Raw genomic sequence first — 10,650 nt, forward strand, 5'->3', positions numbered from 1 at the left:
AGGGGGAAAGAATGACTTTGAGAGCACACAGCCTCACTCCTCACTCTGCTCAGGTTGCTGAGTTATAAACTGTCCTGCCACATCACCTCCACCTTGCCAGATGGACCAACACCTCTGAATCTCCAAGCTAACATGAATTTTTCATGCTTTAATTTATTTAGGGCAGTTAATCTGTTATGTGTCTAATACAGAAAGTCTAACTTATCTATGGAATGGATAAACAGTTTAATAGTTAAACAGGGACAATGTTCTTGTAACAGGTAACTTAGGCTTGTTATAAACTTTAATTAATCCTATGTGTTAAAGTAAGGGATTAATCAATAAAGAACTAGCAATAAAGTAAACATTGACCAAACAAAAAATGATAAAAATTAGAAGTTCTATTAATCCATTAGGAATAAAAGAGAAAGTACAAAACAAACTATATATAAATAATGTTAATAATGGAAAACAAAAGATTTTTGAATGAGATTTTACTCATTAACTACAAAAATAAACTTCCCTGCATGTTTTTTTTTTTCCATTTTAAGAATCGTTTTCAAGGAAAGTATGTCACACAGCTCAGCCGCCTGGTGCAGGAGGGGTTCTCTCTTCTTAATAACTTGACACTAATTACCACCTTGGATTCCAATCTAACTGCATCTCAGTGTGCCATGGCACTGCCATTTATTGAGCCTCAAAGTCGGCAAAAAAACAAAAGAATAAACATTTATTTAACCCTGAATCCAGCAACATAGAGAAGCTATGCAATGCCTTGATGCATTAATTTATTTCATGAATATGCATATATTCAAGTGAAGTCTCTTTAAGAAAATTTATAGAATCACAGTCCAATATGACCTGTGTTAGGATTTTTTGGGTAAAGATTGTGGTCCTGAAGATAAAGTTTAAATTATTTTTTTCTAAACAGCCCTGTGTGTGGAGAGTATATATTCAATGGCAATAACTCTTTCAAATGTAGTGTTCTTCTGCTTCATGACCTTGTTAGGAGGAGGACGGAGAGTTTGGAGAAATAACAGTATCTAAAGTGACATGCCCTGTTCAAGATGCAAATATCTAGAGGGGAAGACAGGGCTAGACATGGGTATCAGGTCAGAACTGCCCATGTGTCAGTTTCCCACCTGCCTGAGACGATGCTCAAGGCAGGCTCGGCTTTGGAACAAGAGGTTGCTCTCTTTGCCGGCTCCTTGCAGCAGTGGTCAAGCTCCTATGGGGGAAACTATCAGTATACAGATGAGCCCCTTCCAAATCATCTGGCTAAATTTGTATCACTCAGTAATAAACATATCCATAACAATAAAACTAAGCCTGAATTTTTCCCCAATGAGGGAAATAGAGCATCTGATTTATCTGATTACTGCAGGACTCACAGAGTTCAGAAATTTTATCACTGCTTAATAGTAAAAGAAAACTGCATAAGAAGGTGCTTAGTGTATTTATGTCTTTAAAAAATAATTTGAAAGTCTCATGTAATAGTTCAGACCTGTAATCTCATCCCCAGGGAGGATTCAAGGCTGTGCTAGGCTGTATGAGTTATAGACTAAACTGAGATACAGAGTGAGATCATGTCTGATAAAATAATAACAAAAAACAACAATGAAAAACAGAAACAATTTCTATGAAAGTAATCTGTATAAAGAAATTATGAAAACCAGAATATGAAAAACATCATCCTATACATTAACATCTATATATTTATATGGATAACATTATGTATTTGTTACTCTTGTGACAATATGATGGAATGCCTGTGAGGATACCTTATGAGGTGGGTACATTTAATATGCTCATGGTTGCAAAGGGTTCAGATCACATGGCTGGGAGGCATGGCAGAATAGAGCATTTTGGTCATGCAGCCATGCACTTGGGAGAGGGGATGCACTCCACTGATGGCTGTCAGGCTTTGCTACTGTTTATTCAGTCCCAGCTCCCAGATCAAGGGCCACAGTCCTCCCACACACAGAGCGAAACTTTTGTACCTGTTAATCCTTCCTGGAACCTCTCTCAAAGAAACAACCAGAGGCATGCCTCTCTAACTTCCTAGGCAACGCTAAATCAAGTGAAGTTGATAATGTATTAATACCACACTTTTTTAAGCACTCCCCATTGTTTGACTGTTCCATGCCTTTCTTCAACTTTGGTTTGAAAAGAGTATTTTCTAGAAAATGTTTCCCGAAACCGTTATCAATAGCAGAAATGCCTACACTGAAGAGGGGGAGAACTGCTGTCTAAATAAAGCGACATGACTTAGAATTTCAAATACTCACACCTGAATGTGTATCCTCAGTTTCTTCTTTATAAGTTTTATATTTATTTAAATGACAAACTACAATTCCAAATATTGATGAGTTATAATATGATTTTTTACTAAATGTACACATTATGGAAAGTTTAAATCAGCTTAAGGATCATATCGACTGTGTCAGCCATTTGTCACTATTCAGTGTGAAAACATTTAAAAGCTCGCGTTAACTATTTTAAAATTAAAAAAAAATAATGTGCCATCATTAACTATAGTTAATGCATAGTTCAATATAACACAGAGTGTGTATTTTCTAACCAAAACCTTGTTTCCCCTGATGGATAATACTGACTTGCAATTTGATTGGATCTACAACAAATCAAGAGACAAATTGCTGAGAATTCTGCTCTCCTGCACTGCGTCAGAATCCAGCTTCTTCAGAACTACCCAGTGAAGGACTGAAGACCAGTCAATCTCCAAAATTCCTTTGGGCCTTGGGAGGCAGATGTGGGAGCAGAAAATTGCACCTAGTATAGAAAATAGACACTGTAGACAGACAATGTTCTTATGACTAAGCTTGGCCACAGATTTCTTAAGCTTTGAGAGTTGAATTGTGGGAACACTTTGGAAATGTACACTTTCAAGATATACATTGGAAAAGCTTAACAGACTATAAGCACAGCTAACTGGGTGACCTAATGGGATTCATCAAACAGGAAAGCCAAGAGCAGTATAGACAGTGAAGGCTGGAGACTCTCAGATGTTAGGTTAATGGCCTTTTACATTTCTTTCTGAAGGAGAGTTTCTCTGTGTTTTATTCATGCCTTGAGTCTTTGAATGAGCCTGAGATGGAAGATGACTAATTAAGGGAGGAGATTTAGAGGTAGTCTGTCACTCAGGCAGTGACACTGTTACTACTGAGTGTCTTTTGAGGGCTTAGAGTGAGAATCAGGAGCAAAGTATGCATCAGCATTGCTTGAAACATGTACTGTTTGGTCAAAGCCTGTGTAAATGTGGGATCAAGAAAGCCAAGGTTTCTGAAGAGATTAAACCCACTAAGGAAATACTTTGCCTCGAGATAATAGAAAAGTTGTCATGAGGGTATATTAAGAATTGAAGAAATCTTACTGTTGTTCTAGATAGGGTTCCTACTGCTGTTGCAGAGACACCATGACCATAGTAATTCATATAAGGAAAACATAATTATGTTTTATTATATATTAATTGAGGTGTCAGGTTATAGTTTTAGAGGTTTAGTCCATTATCATTATGGAAGAAGCATGGTGTGCAGGAAGACATTGTCCTAGCTACATCTTCATATGCAGGCAGCAGGAAGTTGACTCATTCTCTGAATGTGCCTTGAGCATATATGACTCAGAGCCTACCTCAACAGTGACGCTCTTCTTCCACCAAGGACACAGCCATTCCAACAAATCCACCAGACTTAATAGTGTCAATCCCTTTTGAAGCAATTTTCTTTCAAATCACCACACCTATCAAAGGTGGAAGGCCTGAAAACTACTAAGTTTATTTGAAGGACTTTCTCTGGAGAAAAGAATATACCCAAGGCACTCTGCTAAGGAAAGGGGTATTTACAAGGGGCTACTGCGGGTTTTCTTTCTGAGTTCAGAACAACCTAACAGACCAAGGCCAGTGTGGACAAGGTCCATGTCTAGACCTTGTATTAGAACTGGGTATCATCCTCTGGTGCTGGGTGGCAGGTATGGGAATAGCAGCAAATTATTGGATTTTGAAGTTCCTGACTAGATTTCAAAGGAAGGCTTGGGTGCCAAAGAAATGTGTGTCTGGGTCCAGATATACTTCCTTCTTTTCCTTTTTCGTATTTTCCGTGAATAATGTGATAATGAGCCTGCGGTAGCTGGCATCACTTCAACAGGTTGACTTCCCCCTCTGTGAGTATATAATCAATAGTAATAGATAGAATAATATAGTATGCTTTCTCTTATTGAACATTGGTGTGTAGAGGAATGAATATGTATGTCCATAGTATCTTATAAAGCAGAATTCTAACTTCCCAAAGTTCAATAAAATGTCTGACAATGCCACATTCAAATATATTTCTATGAACTTTTTATAATGTGAGATTGACACATTTAGCCGAGGCAGCTGCATTCTTCCTAGATACCTGGAAGTGCTTTTCCCTGTAGAAATAAAAGCAATTTACTTTCATCATTGTGAGTCTAAGCTACTTCCTTGGAGACTGAACTTTATCTGCAATATTTCTGAGTATGACACAGCATACTGCATTTAGAAAAGACATCATTAACCTAGAAAATGCTTATAACCCAGTCAGCTGCTAGAATTGGTAAATCTGTAACCCATCAAAGTAAAATTATAACCTGCTTATTGATCATTGACCTTTATCAAGAGATGAAAATAAAGAGTGGACAAACCTGCTGATCTGACCTCTACAGTGCGGCTCGAAACAGTCCACTTATGTAAATGAAGTCTATGTGTAAATTTTGCCACCAAGTAGAAAACCTAGCAGTGTGGTGTTCTTACATTGCATCTTATTCTTTCTAATTAACATGCTAATATCTTCTAGCAGTTTTCCTTTCTGATTTTAATACAGAGTAGCTTTATTATAGACAAAGGTTTAGCTTTTTAATGTACCTTTTAATACCTAACAACATAAATGATTCAGAAGTAAGTTTATATAAAGATAAAAACAACCAAAAACATAGTAAAATAATTACCTCCAGTATTTGCATAATTCTTCTTCTAAATACTCTGGAGAAAGTTCTAGAAATGTAGTTCTCAGCAGCAGTTCCTAGCTGTGGTTTTATTATCATTCTATTTAATTCTTCATTAGCTCCCAAATTCCAAAGATATTCTAACACACAAGCAGGATTAATTGCTCTAATAATATTCTCATTGCATTATATGTAACAAACTCATTCATATTTTAAGCCTCACATTTTAAGATGATGATGTAGAGAAATAGAATTTTCTGTGACAAAAGCTAATATATACTCTTCCCTGAATGTAGTTACCCCCTTCAGAATACTAGGTGGAAGCCTATTGATGACTCATGGATTTGGCCTTTTTTGGTGTTAATAAGCTCAAGTCTCACTCTGAATAGCACTTGGAGCTAGGCAGTTTTGAGATGGATAGTTTTATAGGATTTATGACTAGGTTAGTTAAACATTACAGATAAATCGACAGGATTTAGAATCATGTAGGAGACACATCTGTAGGTACGTGTCTTAAGGTTTTCAGAAAGGTTGGCATGGAGGCAGACATTTACCTTTAATGTAGGATTCCCCTCTGTATGTTGTGAATGTGTCTTGTTACCATTGGTTAGGTTAATAAAGAAGCTGCTTTGGGCCTCTGACAGGGCAGAATAGAGCATGGTGGGAAATCGAAGCAGAGATAAAAGAGAAAAGTAGGCGGAGTAGAGGAGATGCCATGTAGCTACTGAATGAGAAAGACATCAGCTGCTAGCCAGAATCTTACCAGTAGGCCACAACCTCATGGTGATTCACAGATTAACAGAAATGGGCTAATTTAAGATGTAAGGGTTAGTTGAAAAGATGCTTAAACTGTTAGACAAGCGTGTTGTAATTAAAACAGCTTCTGTGTGATTATTCAGGTCAGGGTGGCCAGGAACAAACGAGCAGCTCTTGCCTACCATGGCAACACATCATCCTATGGACTGGGATCCCAACATGAATCAAACATTTGAAAAGAAGCAATACAACAGAGCAGTGGCATTAAATGTGTCTGCTTCTCTGGCTGCAGACATCATGTAACCAGGAAGGTATAGCTATGATAGATGACTCCCACTCTCTTTCCCACGCTCTCATGCCAAAATAAATTTGTTTTACAATAGGAAATAAAATACAGCTTATAGCTTTCCATTACCTAATGATTGCCAGGTATTGTGCTGTGGCAAAAATAAAATTAGAAAATACAGAACCTTGCATGATGGGACTCTTCCCCTGAAAGGAGAGAAATCAAAGATTCTTTTCAACGTGTGAAGATACAACAGGAAATGGTCATCTATGAATATTTTTGACCTAGATATTGGACTCCCTGCATTTTGAACTCTTGGAAAGCATTTAATATATTAAAATCATTCTTAGTTTATGGTTTAATAAACAGAAAATTCATTTTCTGATTATATATATATGATTATAATTTAATCAGAAATTGTATTTCTGATTGAAATGAATCTTATCTCCTTATTTCATATATTAATCTGTTAATAAAATCTATCCTGATAGATAACATGTAAAGAATGAGGTTTGGTGATACTCAACCATAACCCCAGAATTTACAATAAATATTGTAATCTTATTTATGAGTACGTGAGTATGTATAAAAACATTGAGAGACTTAAACTTGTCATTTATTTCCCAGTCTTATGAAAAAGAAGTAAGACATTGAGGAGGAAGATGAGGGGGAGAAATCAGAGGTGTCCTTATATCATGGCAATATCTAACATGATAAAGTCAAATTTAATATGAACTTTCACTTTCCATAGATTTTTAAGAAAAATGCTTCTCATCTCATGTAGCAATGTATTATTAAAATAATTCTTATGTCTCCATGAATAATTTGATCACCATTTGAATTATCCAGTAATTAATTTCTTTTGAATTTTTAGTATTTTACCTAGTTCCCTTGCATAATGACAGGAAGGAGTAGACTTCCGTGAATTTTTTTTTAAAAATCACAGATTGTGTTCTATGTCTAAATATCATTATCACTAATGAGTCCCTGGATTATAGGCTGTTACTATTTGTCTATTTGAAGAGCAATGTTGTGGGAGCTGCGGGCTGCGTTCCTGCCACCCAGCTCCCAGCCGTCTGGCTAGCTTATGCCCCAAAATAACAACACACAAACTGTATTCTTTTAAACACTGCTTGGCCCATTAGCTCTAGCCTTTACTGGCTAACTCTCATATCCCAATCAACCCATCTCTAATAATCTGTGTAGCACCAGTCTTACTGGGAAAGATTCAGCATGTCTGACCTGGCGGCTTGCTTCATTGCGTCTGGCCTGGGGAGCAGCTGCATGGCATCTAAGCTCACTTTCTCTTCCTCCCAGCATTCTGTTCTGTTTACTCCATCCACCTATGTTCTAACCTATGAGGGCCAAGCAGTTTCTTTATTAATTAACCAATGACCTTCCTCCATCAGAGCAACCTTTATGATCATAGTGCAAATAAAGGAATGCTCTTGGGTTAATTGATATCTCATAAATAGTGAGGAATAAAAATTGGGAGGAGACAAAGATGATAGAGAGAAAAGTAGATGATAGATAGATATATATAGATGGTAAATAGATGATAGATGAAAAAATAGGTAGATAAATAGATAGATAGATTTGCATAGATGATAAACAAATGGTAGATAGATGATAAATACATAGGTAGATATAGATGATTGATAAACACATACATAGATATATAGATAGATGATAGATTGATAGATCAATATAGATAGATACATAGATAGACAGATAGATTGATAGATATAGATGATAGAAAGAAGGATAGATAGATGATAGATGATAGATAGATAGATAGATAGATAGATAGAGTTGATTAAACATGGAAGTCTGATCCCATGAGAATAATATGGCTTATTTAATGTTGAGCTTAAAGATTAGAGTCAAATCAAGTATGACAACTCATTCACATTGGTATACTTCTGAAAGACACATCAGGATTTCAAAGATTACACAATCTTCTGAAACTGCACCACCATCTGGAGACCTTGAGGCTCTGGACAACTCTTCACATTACATGAGAGATGGTAGCACATGGATGCTGTTTGAATCTTGGTGAGAGTTTCATGGCGGGGCTAGATGACTTTCAGAGATGTTTGATTTGCTTTTCCTGATAGATAAAGATGTTGAACAATTTCATACATTTTTGAAAGCTTGTATTTTATCTTTTCAAAATTGCCTTTTCAGTTTGTTCATGCATTTTTCTTGAATATTTGGTGTTTTGTTTGTTTCATGTTTTTTATAGATTCTAGGATATTTACCAACTGTCAGATTCTCTCCAATTCTTTAGCCTGATTCATTGTTCTATTTTTTCCTTTGCTGTTCAGAATATTTTTAATTTCACACAGTTCCATTGTGATTTCAGTTTCCTGATCTACAGAATTTTTAAAAATAATTGGAAAGAATATAACTCACTGAAAAGAAAAAAAAATCTTTCTAAGTAGTTGCATTTGTTCTGTACATTTTATTCTCACCATCTGACATGCCATTTTATCTACACGTAAAATGGGCGTAGAGATACTACCTGCTGCACAGGGTTGCAGAGTGAGGGTTAGAAGGAAGGCATGGGTGCAATCAGTGTGCTTTGCTGGACACTCTTCTAGTATATGCCATCTCAAAACAATGAAGGGACTTAGGATTTCCATCAAACAGATATTCCAAGGTAAGCACAAAATGGTGAAAAATCTTCCATTTTACTTTGCATGACTTTAAAATGCTAACATCTGAAGGAAAATGTCACACTCAAAATTAAAACTCTTTCAGACCCTAGTCTTGAAAACTGCTTTGCTTGTTTCCATATATCATTTGAGGATGCAAAAGTCAGAATGAAAGATGAAAATCTGAACCAAGAAAATCAAGATAGAAAGCACGAAAAAGATTTTATGTGAAACACCCTCTTTCCACAGGAACTCTTTACCTCTTGATTCTCTTTCCCAATCTCTAAAATCCCTTAAAAAGAGCAAAGCCCAAGAGAAAAAAAAAAAAAACATTCAAACAGGTGAAGGAAACAGCTCAACACCTGAAAATTGAAGTAGAAACAGTAAAGCAAACACAAACCAAAGCCAATCTGGAAATGGGAAATCTGGGTAAGTAAACAGGAACTACAGATGCAGGGATTTGCTGATTTCTTCTTCTTCTTCTTCTTCTTCTTCTTCTTCTTCTTCTTCTTCTTCTTCTTCTTCTTCTTCTTCTTCTTCTTCTTTTTTTTTCTTTTTGTCTTTCCCTTGATTTCTTTAAGGGAATTTTTCACATCCTCTTTAAGAACTTCTTTCATCTTTATAAAGTTATTCTTAAGTCAATTTTCTTGTGTTTTAGCTAGATTGGAATCTTCAGGTCTTGCTGCTGTAGGATCACTCAGTTCTGGCATTATCATATTGCTCTTTGGGTTATTGGATATATTCTCATGCCAACTTTTACTGATATTCCAACTGGTGTGGCTTTGACTTATGCTTCCTGTGCTTGTTCCTTCAACTCTCTTGACTTACACCTGTACCTATGTAGTCTGCTGTTTCTTCAACTGGTGTAGTTTGTGCCTGTGCCTATGTAGTCTGCAGTGATGGTGTGGGAAAGCTGGCCACACAGAGGATATTTGGGTGCATGGAGGTGAGTGGTGCATGGGTTTTACATGGAAAGAGTTCAGTGGGTGGCGAGGACTGGAGCCCAGCCTGGAGGCAGGTTTCTCACCTGCTGGTAGGCTGGTTCATATTTTTTAATATAATCTTTTTTTATGATACATAAAAAATGAATGATAAACCTGACTGTGAGATCTTGTAATTCCGTTCCCCTTAATATTTTAATTATTTTTAAAATAATGTTACTTCACATTATAATTTATACAGTGCATCTTAAAGCATAATTTATTGGATAATATTGGAATTGTGAAACTATCTAGATTTGAAAGCCTGAAATCAAAGACTATTTATCCCTTATGTTTTCATGGACAAGTGAATATCAAATTCAATTCTCTTCATCTGTAGGATACAGACAAACCATCTGCACAAAGAACATAATTCAGAAGTCAATGGCCTATAAAAAGTAATGGAAAAAGCAGTTATTAAATTGGATTTATTTTGCATTGCTGGGGGCTCTGTTCTGTTCTTTTCTCTCATTCGGGCAGAGTCCAAGCCCTCACTTTCCACCTCACGTTTATTTGCTACTCAGATAACATTTGCTCTCGCTGCATCTTAGTATGTTAATGCAACCTTTACTAGGAAATTTGTGTCTACTTTTCTCATTTAAGTACCATGTTTAAAATTTTGAAGTCCCACACAGACAGATCATGTGAAACAAAAGGGGAAGACCAATGTCACTAGCGATAAAAATGTCTGCTGGAATAGTTGAAAGTGTGATTAGAGATCATGGAAAATCTATTGTGTTAGTTACTAAAGACGAGATTCATATTTACATTCTGAAGGATATCCTATGATGTTTTAGAAAACGGAAATCAAATCATTGTGGAACTTGCATTTTACTATTATCTTCTAACTTTTTTCCTCATTTTTCTTCATTCCTTATTGTAGCATTTATCATGCCAAGTTCTCATGTGAGCCCCCAGAGTTTAAATTTCTGTCTCATAACTCTGTGGCATACACACACACACACACACATACATACATGCATGCACACACAAACAAACACACAAGCACACACAT

This window comes from Chionomys nivalis, chromosome 6 (genome assembly GCF_950005125.1).
Source record: "Chionomys nivalis chromosome 6, mChiNiv1.1, whole genome shotgun sequence".
Lineage (NCBI taxonomy): Eukaryota > Metazoa > Chordata > Mammalia > Rodentia > Cricetidae > Chionomys > Chionomys nivalis.